Source organism: Vigna unguiculata, chromosome 11, assembly GCF_004118075.2.
Source record: "Vigna unguiculata cultivar IT97K-499-35 chromosome 11, ASM411807v1, whole genome shotgun sequence".
In the NCBI taxonomy this organism is placed as follows: Eukaryota; Viridiplantae; Streptophyta; class Magnoliopsida; order Fabales; family Fabaceae; genus Vigna; species Vigna unguiculata.
Window position 1 is genome coordinate 29,533,286 of NC_040289.1, and position 13,570 is coordinate 29,546,855.

A 13,570-nucleotide genomic window follows, 5' to 3' on the forward strand; every position below is an offset into this window, starting at 1 on the left:
ATCTCTTCAGTTGGCCTCTTCCCAGTCGATACATGTCAGCTTGAACCCAGAAGGGGTTACCAGCAGAAGAGTCTCCGAAGCTTAAGTAAGTCAAAGCTCTCAGAGAGTCAAATCAGCGATTAATGAATGCGTACCTTTAAATGATGGGGTCCACGCGTATTTATAGAGCATTAATGACGTTTGACCATTTCATGGGCTGGGCCTTGACTTGGGCTCTAGGTGGGGCTTGCGAGTGGGCCAGGGCCCAAACCCGGGCCCTTAAGATTTATTGAATGCGGGGGCTTCTATCATACTAAGTGTATTGAAGTGGTCGGCTTAGGCTGTAATCTTACCGGATATGCTCAAGTAGTCGGTTTAGACCGACTGCTTGCCTTGATGGCTTATGTTGGTGATATGAGGTGCAGGTTGTCCCTTTAGACGTTTAGTTTAGGTTAAAACCGGTACAAATTAGGCTAACTCGGCCTAGGCTGAATACTTGGCGGCCTCGATATGCGCATTGTCTACTTATTTGGTCGAGTTTGGCTAGGTACGGTACACCAGTCCCCCAGCCTTGTCCGATATGAGTTGTCGGTCAAGGATGATATGTGTTGATAAGCTAGCGGAACCGGCTAGGTGTGATACATACATACATACATATATATATATATATATATATATATATATATATATATATATATATATATATATATATATATATATATTTTATTATCTTGTTAATTCAAAGAGTCAAGAAATATAATAAGTAGGCGTGAATTCACGGAAGGAGTAAAGAACAAGATAGAAATCAAAATTATTTGGTAAGAAAACAAAGATAATTAACCATTCTCTTATTTTTAAACAAAAATATGATTTATTGAAAATTTACAATTAATTTAAGGGCAAAAACATGTTTTTGGTCCTGAAGTTTGACCATAATTTAGAAATGGTCCCTGATCCAAACTTGGTCACTATTTTGTCTCTGCACTTTCAAAATCGTTGTTTTTGACCCTTATTTATGAACAATATTAAAAATAACAAACGACGTGTCACATATTATTTTATTTTTTTATAAAATAAAAAAATAGCATCGGTCTAGCCGAAGCTTTTCACAAAAATTGGAAAAAGTATATTTTTTGGTCTCTAAAATTTAAATTTAATTTGAAAATGGTCATAGTTGAAACTTATCACATTTTGATCCTGCACATTCAAAATCATTATTAATATATAATAATATTATTACTATTATTAATAATAATAATTATTATATATCATATATCATATATTATTATTATTATTATATATCATGTATTATTATTATTAATATTATTAATAATTAAAAAATATATATTAATATATGAGTAATAATATTTATAATTATTAATAATATTAATATATCAGTAATAATATTAATAATAATTAACAATATTATAAAATAATAATATTATTATTATTAATATTATTACTGATATATTAATATTATTAATTATGATTTATATTATTATTGATATATTATTATTAATATTATATAATTATTATTAATATTAGTATTAATAATAGTTATAATATTATTATTTATTTTAATATTATTAATAATAATATATAATTATTATTAATATATAAGCATAATACTATTAATAATTATATAATAATAATATTATTATTATTAATAGTAATATTATTATTATTATTATTTTGAATTTGTTGGACCAACCAGTGACAAAGTTTTGACCAAAGATCACTTTCAAATTAAGTTTAAACTTTAAGGACTAAAATTTTATTTTTTTTAAAATTTTCGTGAAAAGCCAATGCTAGTTTTTTATTTTATAAAAATTAAATAATGCAATGCATGCCATTTGTTATTTTTAACGTCATCCAACAATAGTAACAAAAAATAACGATTTTAAATATGCAGAGATCAAACAATAATCAAATTTTAACCATGAACCATTTTCAAATTAAGATCAAAATTGGATCAAAAACATAATTTTCCTTTAATTTAATAAATTATATTAGTACTAGAAAGTTTATCTTTTGAAACTTTCTATTTAAGAAACCCTAAAACAAAGACTTTACTTAAACTTTAAGTCGACGTTGTTCATAAGATATCTCATTCATTCTAATTATAAAAGGTAATAAATTGAATTGATTTTTTTAAAAATAATAGAATTAATCTGAAATAAAATAACATACCTCGTTGTTTCAAAACTGAAAACTTTAATATAATTATCATAATTAACTTTCCTAATATATATATATATATATATATGAAAAAAATTAGAAACTTAATGTTTTTAATTAAGTAGAAACGTCATTAAGAGATTTTCTTTAAATGTATTAATCTCAAAAAATACTAAACCACTGGATGCTATGTTGTGATTATCATCACTGACATCTAAATATGCAGGCCTTATATTAGATGCTCTTAGAAAAAAAAATAAATGGAATAAAAATCTTTAATAACATTTTACTGAGCGATATTTAATTATCTGTTTTTAAGTTTTAAAACGAAAAAAGAGTCCAGATTTTTTATTAATTTTTTTTGTTAATATTAAAAATATATTATATTAATATTTTAAATAATTTTTTAATATATTTTAAAACATTAAAATTAATGATAATTGTGACATCTCATTTAAATAGATTAATCTACTAAACAAAACATCGCATAGTTATAATATTTAAGAGCAAAGCTGACAAAAGAAACCAAAGTTAAAGAATGTACTTTAACAGTCATCCATAGGAGTACCTAGAGGGAAACTTGGGCATACAACCATACCATAAACAAAACAATTCTAGAGTTTAACAGTTGTGCAAAAGAAATGCTCTAGGAGCATGGAATTACAAGGCACTAGGGCCATAGAACTTCTTCGAAAACCATAGCAACGGGCCCACTAGGCTGCACTGCTACCACCATCAGGCCTACCTCCAACGGTGTTCCCATCTGCTCCGACCAATGGTGATCATCGCAAAAAAAGAAACACAACAGAAACATACACAAAACGCAAGGGTAAGCTAATATAATATGAAACTTATCATAGTGTAAAAGAGCAAGTACATAAACATTCTCAGGCATACAACACAGAGACACATAAGTCATGTTATGGCAAACAAGCAAGACACTATGACTCAATTATCCGGATACATATACTAAGATCGGATTCACTGGACGCTTGCACTTGTGGTGGCCTCTACTGCTCTGCAGAGCCATTGCCAATGGGTTTCACCCTACCACTCACAAGGTTAGCCTTTAAGCGTCTAAGGCCATTATCCTGCCAAAGACTAGGGCCTCCCGCTACTCTCACCACTTGGGCAGTTTGCTCTACTTGAGACTCACTGACCCTTTAGAGTTTCGGGATGCGATCCTTACTTGAATCCTTATCTTAATATATACACTACACGCCACCATAGAGTCTCCCCACGAGACTCATGGAATTACGCCTATCTCACAATCAAAATCATGTTTCTCATACAATTCCCCAGCTCATTTTGGTCATTGATCCAATTCTCACATCAAGTACTACAAACCCACAATCCATGATAAACCACATACCAATCATGCCAATTAAACTCACAAAATGCAAACACCCAAGCATATTCATGTACATCACATTTAGGAAGGATAACTTAACCAAGGCATGCAACAAACCATCCAAACAGCTAGGAAAACAGAGCACGCCTTCGCGAACTCGCTCAGGCGAGATGCTGTCCTCACAGAAACAACGAATTCTCGCCCAGGCGAGACGCGCGACAGTGGAGGTTTCACGGGATCTCGCTCAGGCGAGGCCTTCTCGCCTGAGCGAGACTAGGCGTCGCTCAGAAACGAAAATGGCCGCCTAGGCGAGTTCTCGAGGCAGAACCTTAAGCAAATGCCCTGTTATTCTCGCCTAGGCGAGACAAGCTCGCTTGGGCGAGATTAACAGGTCTCACCACTGTCAGCATACATGCAGTCGCAGACACAGCCCAAATCAATGCCCAAAAACACATGCAACTCAGTTTTATTCGATTAAACATGCTTTTGAAGTTCCTAAACATGGAACAAACCAACAAGACACCCAACAACAAAATGAACGGTTAAATCTAGCTTCCCTTACCTTGTTAGACGCTAGCAGAAAAGAGTAGTAACCCAAGAAAAGTAGTGGAGCACAGGAGCAGCGTACGGAGCTGAAAACAGACCCACACGAAGTTGAGAAAGGGTGCTAGGGAGAACCTAAGACAAAACTATTAACCTCTGAACTGGTGAAAGAGAAGGACAAGGTTGGAGTTCGACTTACCCGGAAGTACAATGTCCTTTGCTATCACGAAACAAGGAGAGAACCTCTATGCCCTGGCAGAGCTCTTACACTAGACGAGGGAAGGGAACAAGGAGCTGTTTTCTGAAAATGGAACAGAATGAAGGGGTTAGGGGCTGGCAAGGGTATTGGGTCCCCTTATTGGGCCGGCCTTAGGCCCACGAAGGCTAGGCCCCAAAACTCAACTGAAAAGGAAAAAGGGGCTTACAATATCTCCCCAACAACAAAAATTTTTCGTCCCCGAAAAATCAGACTTACCAGAATAGATATGGATATAAACTCCTCATCTCCTCCTCTAGCTCCCAGGTAGAGTCCCCTGTCCTCCGGTCCCAGATGACCTTCACAAGGCTAGTGGCTCTTCCCTTGCGTTCCTTAACTTGGCGATCCTCTGTGGCTACGGGTTGTACCACTACCCGGAGATCCTCCCTGACTTCCACATCTTCAGCCTCCAAGACATGCGATGGGTCGAACACGTACTTCCGTAACTGTGATACATGAAAGACTGGGTGTAGATTAGCCAACTGGGGTGGCAATGCAATCTCATAAGCCACGGGCCCTATCCTCCTCAAGATCTGATACGGACCCAAGAACTTAGGAGACAACTTCCTTGAGCGGATAGCCCTCCCCACACCAATGGTTCGGGTCACCCTCAAGAACACATGCTCCCCAGCCTCAAACTCTAGGGGTCTTCTCCTTCGGTCAGCATATGCCTTCTGCCGACTCTGGGATGCTTGCAACCTGTCTCTGACTAACCGCACCTTCTCTGTGGTCTGTTGCAACAACTCTGGTCCAACCAAAACTGACTCACCGTCTTGCTACCAACATAAAGGAGTCCTACACCTCCTCCCATACAAAGCCTCATAAGGCGTCATCCCTATACTCGCTTGGTAACTGTTGTTGTAAGTAAACTCCACCAGCGGTAACACCTCATCCCAACTACCAAGGTGGTCCAAGATACATGTCCTCAACAAGTCCTCCAAGGACTGAATCACTCTCTCTGACTGACCATCAGTCTGAGGATGATAAGCAGAACTCATCCTCAGCCTGCTACCCATAGCCTCCTATAACGTCTGCCAGAACCTTGAAGTGAACCTGGGGTCTCTGTCAGACACTATGCTACTAGGCACTCCATGAAGTCTCACTATCTCACGGATGTAGAGCTGAGTCAACTTGGTCATAGACATTCTGAGATTCACTGCCAAAAAGTGAGCACTCTTCGTTAGCCGATCCACCACCACCCATATAGCATCATGCCCTCTCACGGTGCGAGGCAAGTGGGTAACAAAATCCATAGCTATGCTATCCCACTTCCACACCGGAATATCTAAGGGCTGGAGCGTTCCACCAGGTTTCTGATGCTCCACCTTAGCCTTTTGACAAGTCAAACAGGCCGATACAAACTGTGCAACTTCCTTTTTCATGCCCTGCCACCAAAAGTTCTCCTTGAGGTCTTGGTACATCTTAGTCATGCCAGGGTGCAGACTAAGACGACTCTTGTGTCCCTCCTCAAGGATCAACTTCCTCAACTCAACATCCTCTGGTACACAAACCCTGCCTCTGAACCTCAACACACCATCACTACCCAAGGCAAACTCCTTGGCCTGATCCGATCCCAGTAACTCTTTTACCTTCTGTAGACTAACATCCGTTGCTTGTCTCTCCCTGATTAAGCTCAAGAAGTCACTAGATATAACCAAGGTGCTACACCTGATGAATTCCGGTTCCAACTCAAACTGTAGCTTCATGTCTCTGAAACTCTCAAGCAACTCTAACTCTTTCATCATCAAGTGTGCCACATGCACTGCCTTCCTACTCAGTGCGTCTGCCACCACATTCGCCTTCCCTGGATGATAGAGAAGCTCGAAGTCGTAGTCCTTCAGAAACTCTATCCACCGCCTCTGCCTCATATTCAACTCTTTTTGATCGAAGAGATACTTCAAGCTCTTGTGGTCACTAAACACACGGAACTGTGCACCATACAAGTAGTGTCTCCATATCTTCAAAGCAAAAACCACCGCTGCTAACTCTAGGTCATGAGTGGGGTAGTTCTTCTCATGAACCTTCAACTGCCTTGAAGCATAAGCCACCACCTTCCTTTCCTGCATCAAGACACACCCAAGACCCTGATGAGAGGCATCACAGTAGACCTCAAAGGGTTTACTCACATCCGGAATTATCAGAACTGGAGCACTCGTCAACCTCTGCTTAAGCTTTCTGAAGCTCTCTTCACATCTATCAGTCCATGCAAACGGTTGATCTTTTCGGGTTAACTGTGTCAGGGGTGCCACTATCTTGGAGAACCCCTCTATAAATCTCCTGTAATAGCCAGCTAAACCCACGAAACTTCGAATCTCCGTCACTGACTTGGGACATTCCCACTGTATCAGAGCCTCTACCTTAGCTGGATCCACAGCTATACCCTGAACTGATATCACGTGCCCCAAGAACTGCACCTCTCTCATCCAGAAGTCACACTTTGACAACTTGGCAAATAGTTGTTTCTCCCTCAAGATACCAAGCATTATCCTCAGATGCTCAGCATGTTCCTCATGCGTCCTGCAGTAGATGAGTATGTCGTCTATGAAGGCCACGACAAACTTATCTAAAAACGGACGGAAGATCCGGTTCATGTAGTCCATGAACAAAGCCGGGGCATTGGTCACACCGAATGGCATGACAACATACTCATAGTGCCCGTATCTGGACCTGAAAGCAGTCTTCTCAACATCTTCTGCCTTCACCAGAATCTGATGATAACCTGACCGGAGATCAATCTTGGAGAACACCGACGCCCCATGTAGCTGATCCATCAAATCATCTATTCTCGGCAAGGGGTACTTGTTTTTGATAGTCAACTTGTTCAGCTGCCTATAATCCACACACAGCCTCGAGCCGCCATCCTTCTTCTTTACCAATAAGACAGGCGCTCCCCACGGTGAAGCGCTCGGCCGTATAAACTATTTCTCAAGCAGTCCCTCTATCTGTTTCTTTAACTCCACCAACTCTGCTGGTGCCATGCGATAAGGAGCTATCGACACAGGGCCGGCTCCCGGTACCAAGTCTATGGAGAACTCAACTTCTCTCCTCGGGGGCAAACCTGGTACCTCTTCGGGGAACACATCTTCAAATTCCCTGACCACTGGTATCACTGTTATCCTTTCCTCTTTCTCAACCTCTATCCTGGCAAAAACCATAAAGCACTGTGCGCCGCCCTGGATTTCCTTCATAACCCCATGAGAAGACAACAACTCAGGCTCCTCTGAGTTCGAGAACAACAGCTTCTTCTCCCGACAGTCTATGAGAACATGATTGGCGGAGAGCCAATCCATTCCCAAGATCACATCAAGCCCTTGCAGAGGGAGGCATATAAGATTGACTTTGTATACGCGCCCCTCTACCTCAACTGGACATCTAGCACACACAGAGGAAGTCCTAACCAACCCAGATGCCGGAGTAGATACCACAAGGTCAAACGGTAGCTCACACACCGGCAGGCCCAACCCCCGCACACAAGACTCTGACACAAAAGAGTGTGTCGCTCCAGAATCAAAAAGCACGCAACATGATTTGCCAGATATCAAACAACAACCAATCACAAGGTTACCTGAACCTGCTGCCTCTGACCCGGTCATAGCAAAAACCCTGCCTGTAGCCTGAGGCCTGCTGCCTCCCCTCCTCTGCTGAGTCTGACCCGAAGTCTGGCTCGGAGTCTGCGGTGAGGGTCGTGCCACCGTCCTCCTTAGAGTAGGACAATCCCTACCAAAGTGGCCCTCTCTGCCACAATGGTTGCACCTGCGGAAACCCGATAGCTGCGGGCAAAAACTCTTCACGTGCGGTCCTCCGCAGTGGTGGCACTGGATCCTGCTGGGTGGGGAAGAAAAACCTCTAGACCCCTGTGGCTGTGGGTGAGGTCTAGCATATGGCTTCCTCTTCTCTTCAACTCGTGGCTTGGACCCAGATGGTCCGCTAACTCTCTGCTGTGGCTGCTGTTGGGCTTCCACCTCTACCTTCATACGCTCCATGACCCTGGCCTTTTCCACCAAGGCCGCAAAATCCTTGATGGATAGCGGGGCCACCATCAACCGAATGTCTCCTCTGAGACCATTCTCAAACTTCCTGCAGCGCCACTCCTCATCGAGCGACATGGTGTAGAAACGCCCCAGATGCTTAAACCTCTCAGCGTACTCGGCTACTGACTTGTCCCCCTGTGTTAGCTGGAGGAACTCTACCTCCTTAGCGTACCTCACGCTATCAGGGAAAAACTCAGATAGGAACCTCCTCTTGAAGGCTTCCCATGTGATATCCTCGTGCTTCTCTTCCATTACTAACCTCATACTGGCCCACCAATGCTCAGCCTCTCCAGTGAGCATGTAAATTGTGAAAGCAAGCCTGCTCTCATCGGGGCACCTCTTGGCATCAAAGATGCGCTCCATATCCTTCATCCACTGGTCCGCCTGATCGGGACTCGTCTTGCCATCAAACTTGGCTGGGCGGTGCTTCAAGAAGTCTTCCAAACTCCATTCAGGGGGTGGAGGTTGGGGATGAGGACCATACATCTGAGCACCTGCAGCATTCTCCCCTAACTGACGGAGAACATCCACATGCTGCCTCTGTGCGTCCTCAGCAGCCTGCCTAGCAGCTTCCATCTGCTGCATCATGAAGTTCTGCTGCTCAAGAGAGGCTTCCTGGCGCTGCATCGCCGCCTCATGCTGTTGCATCATGGCATTGCTCTGTTGCGTCAAGGCAGCAGCCATGGCCTCGATCGCCCTAGCCAGATCTTGTCCGTCGCCCTGAGGGAGTGGAGGAGGAGCGATACGCGGGGGTGCCATAACACTGGACACACAGAAAGCACCGTTAGAAACTGGGTTAGACCGGAAACTCATCTAAACATGGCGAGGAGGGCACAACAAAAGCTAAGCAAACACATAACCCACAGACACTTAGGAACGAAGGCTCTGATACCATAAAATGTGACATCTCATTTAAATAGATTAATCTACTAAACAAAACATCGCATAGTTATAATATTTAAGAGCAAAGCTGACAAAAGAAACCAAAGTTAAAGAATGTACTTTAACAGTCATCCATAGGAGTACCTAGAGGGAAACTTGGGCATACAACCATGCCATAAACAAAACAATTCTAAGGTTTAACAGTTGTGCAAAAGAAATGCTCTAGGAGCATGGAATTACAAGGCACTAGGGCCATAGAACTTCTTCGAAAACCATAGCAACGGGCCCACTAGGCTGCAGTGCTACCACCATCAGGCCTACCTACAACGGTGTTCCCATCTGCTCCCACCAATGGTGATCATGCAAAAAAAGAAACACAACAGAAACATACACAAAACGCAAGGGTAAGCTAATATAATATGAAACTTATCATAGTGTAAAAGAGCAAGCACATAAACATTCTCAGGCATACAACACAGAGACACATAAGTCATGTTATGGCAAACAAGCAAGACACTATGACTCAATTATCCGGATACATATACTAAGATCGGATTCACTGGACGCTTGCACTTGTGGTGGCCTCTACTGCTCTGCAGAGCCATTGCCAATGGGTTTCACCCTACCACTCACAAGGTTAGCCTTTAAGCGTCTAAGGCCATTATCCTGCCAAAGACTAGGGCCTCCCACTACTCTCACCACTTGGGTCAGTTTGCTCTACTTGAGACTCACTGACCCTTTAGAGTTTCAGGATGCGATCCTTACTTGAATCCTTATCTTAATATATACACTACACGCCACCATAGAGTCTCCCCACGAGACTCATGGAATTACGCCTATCTCACAATCAAAATCATGTTTCTCATACAATTCCCCAGCTCATTTTGGTCATTGATCCAATTCTCACGTCAAGTACTACAAACCCACAATCCATGATAAACCACATACCAATCATGCCAATTAAACTCACAAAATGCAAACACCCAAGCATATTCATGTACATCACATTTAGGAAGGATAACTTAACCAAGGCATGCAACAAACCATCCAAACAGCTAGGAAAACAGAGCACGCCTTCGCGAACTCGCTCAGGCGAGATGCTGTCCTCACAAAAACAACGAATTCTCGCCCAGGCGAGACGCGCGACAGTGGAGGTTTCACGGGATCTCGCTCAGGCGAGGCCTTCTCGCCTGAGCGAGACTAGGCGTCGCTCAGAAACGAAAATGGCCGCCTAGGCGAGTTCTCGAGGCAGAACCTTAAGCAAATGCCCTGTTATTCTCGCCTAGGCGAGACAAGCTCGCTTGGGCGAGATTAACAGGTCTCACCACTGTCAGCATACATGCAGTCGCAGAAACAGCCCAAAAACACATGCAACTCAGTTTTATTCGATTAAACATGCTTTTGAAGTTCCTAAACATGGAACAAACCAACAAGACACCCAACAACAAAATGAACGGTTAAATCTAGCTTCCCTTACCTTGTTAGACGCTAGCAGAAAAGAGTAGTAACCCAAGAAAAGTAGTGGAGCACAGGAGCAGGGTACGAAGCTGAAAACAGACCCACACGAAGTTGAGAAAGGGTGCTAGGGAGAACCCAAGACAAAACTATTAACCTCTGAACTGGTGAAAGAGAAGGACAAGGTTGGAGTTCGACTTACCCGGAAGTACAATGTCCTTTGCTATCACGAAACAAGGAGAGAACCTCTATGCCCTAGCAGAGCTCTTACACTAGACGAGGGAAGGGAACAAGGAGCTGTTTTCTGAAAATGGAACAGAATGAAGGGGTTAGGGGCTGGCAAGGGTATTGGGTCCCCTTATTGGGCCGGCCTTAGGCCCACGAAGGCTAGGCCCCAAAACTCAACTGAAAAGGAAAAAGGGGCTTACAATAATAATATATTATGAAAGTACAATAAAAAAAAATCAACAAAAATCCAAATTCGTGAAAAAAATGAGTACTGAGCGATATTTAATTATCTGTTTTTAAGCTTTAAGGCGAAAAGGTGAGTCACGCTTCCTGGCCACCAATCCAAAACCCGGGGTGGGTGCGGGTCCACCAATCCAAAACCCGTGAATCCATTTTAATTCATATCACTATATTTGTAAAATTAAGATTGGACTGTAGACATTTTTTTAATTAAAACAAAAATAATTTAAAAGATTAACTTTTATGTATTATAATTTTTAATAATATAAATATAAAATAATATTATAATTTTAATCATTAACATTTATAAATTAATATAAATTAAATTTTAATTATTAGTTATAAGAGTAATTAAATATATAAATATAATAATTATTTTAATTTATTTAATTAAAAAATATTAATTAATCAATTTAAATCTTAAAAAATATTTATATAATTAAATATGCTCATAATTAATATATATATATATATATATATATATATATATATATTATTTTTTAAAATAATTAAAAAGTTATAAAAAAATAACTAGTAGGCCAGTCTTCTATTCCAGCCTATCGAGGTGGGTTATAATTTTTGACCTTTTGTTGTGATAAATTAGTCCAACCCTTCTGGAGTTGGTAGGCCAATAATAGTTTGGACTAAAATCTTGGTTCACCTGTTTTGCTACTCTTACTAAACTTATTACATAGTTAAACTTAGGTATAATTACTGATTTGGTACCCAAACTTTTTCTTTAAATTTAATTTGGTACCCAAATTTTTAGTTTGTTCAATTTAGTACCCCAATTTTCTAAAGAGATTCAATTTAGTCATCTCTGTTAAGTTGGAGTTAACACCGTGTTCGTACAAGACACGTGTCAAGTTATGAAATTTTTAATTTTTTAATTTTTTTTTCAATTTTTTTTTTCAAAAAATTTAAAAACTGCCACATGTCAGTTTATTATCGTGCCACGTGGCAGCTTACAATCATGACACGTGGCAGTGGTAATAGTTGTTTTCAATTTAGTACCCCAATTTAAATTTTTGGTTCAATTTAGTACCCCAATTTTTTAAAATGATCCAATTTCGTCATTTTCAATTTGAGACCAAATTAGTAACTAAGTTTAATTATAACTTATATATACGTGTTAAAATAATTGTTTTGAATTTATACTTCAAATCACTACACCTAAATATTCAAATTATTTTATTTTTACAAGTGTAAAAAATTTCATGTGTAAAAAATGACAAAGGTTAAAATGTCAAAAATAAAATAATTTAAGTATTTAGGTGAAATGATTTGATGTATATATTAGAAAAAGTTATTGTAACATGTATATATAAGTTGTAATTAAGGTTATTTACTAATTTGGTCTCAAATTGGAGAGGACGAAATTGGATCATTTTAAAAAATTTGGGTACTAAATTGAACCAAAAATTTAAATTGGGGTAATAAATTGAAAACAACTATTACCATTGCCAAGTGTCATGATTGTAAGCTGCCATATGGCACGATAATAAACTGACACGTGGCAGTTTTTAAATTTTTTTGAAAAAAAAAATAATTTTTTTTAAAAAAATAAATAAAAAAAAAATTGTATGGCTTGACACATGTCCTGTACGGACACGGTGTTAACTCCAACTTAACGGAGAGGAACAAATTGAATCTCTTTAGAAAATTGGAGTACTAAATTAAACAAACCAAAAATTTGGGTACCAAATTTAACACGAAAAAATTTGGGTACCAAATCAGTAATTATACCTTAAATTTATTACATGTTTAATCACCTATAAGTTAAATCAAATATAAGAAATGGAAGAATTTGTTTTGTAAACCATTATAATCATATCAAAGAGATTGTGATTTATTGTGACCCTCTTTGTTCAAGTGATTGTGTATCACTCATACTCGTTATAATGCGAAGCCATAAGTTTGAACACGTGTCTCAAGTTTGTCATACCAAACTTCAAACTTGTGAATGACTTTCCTAAGGTAAGTATTTTCAGATGTTTCAAATCACGCGATATCAATTCTAATAATCTTCCTAGTAACTCCAAGTTGTTTAGTATCAAATTCATCATTCGATTTATCCTTAACCTTTTCAACCTCACGCTTACTATTAATTATTATCATAATATGATCAACATATAATAACAATATTATAAAGCAATCTACTCCAATAAACTTTTCAATTTGAAAAAAAAAAGAGTTAAATTTTAAAAGTTAAAAATATTTAATATTTTACAACATTCATAGTACTTAAAATTTGTTTTGTAATAATTTAAATAAAGTGTTAAATTTAGTTAATATAAAGATTTTGTTAAAGAATATTAAATTATTTGATAATAAAAATAAAAAAATTTAAATATTGATTTAATTAATAATTTTAAGCGTATTTATAATTAAATATATTTATTACACACATTTCTGAAAATCATTGTT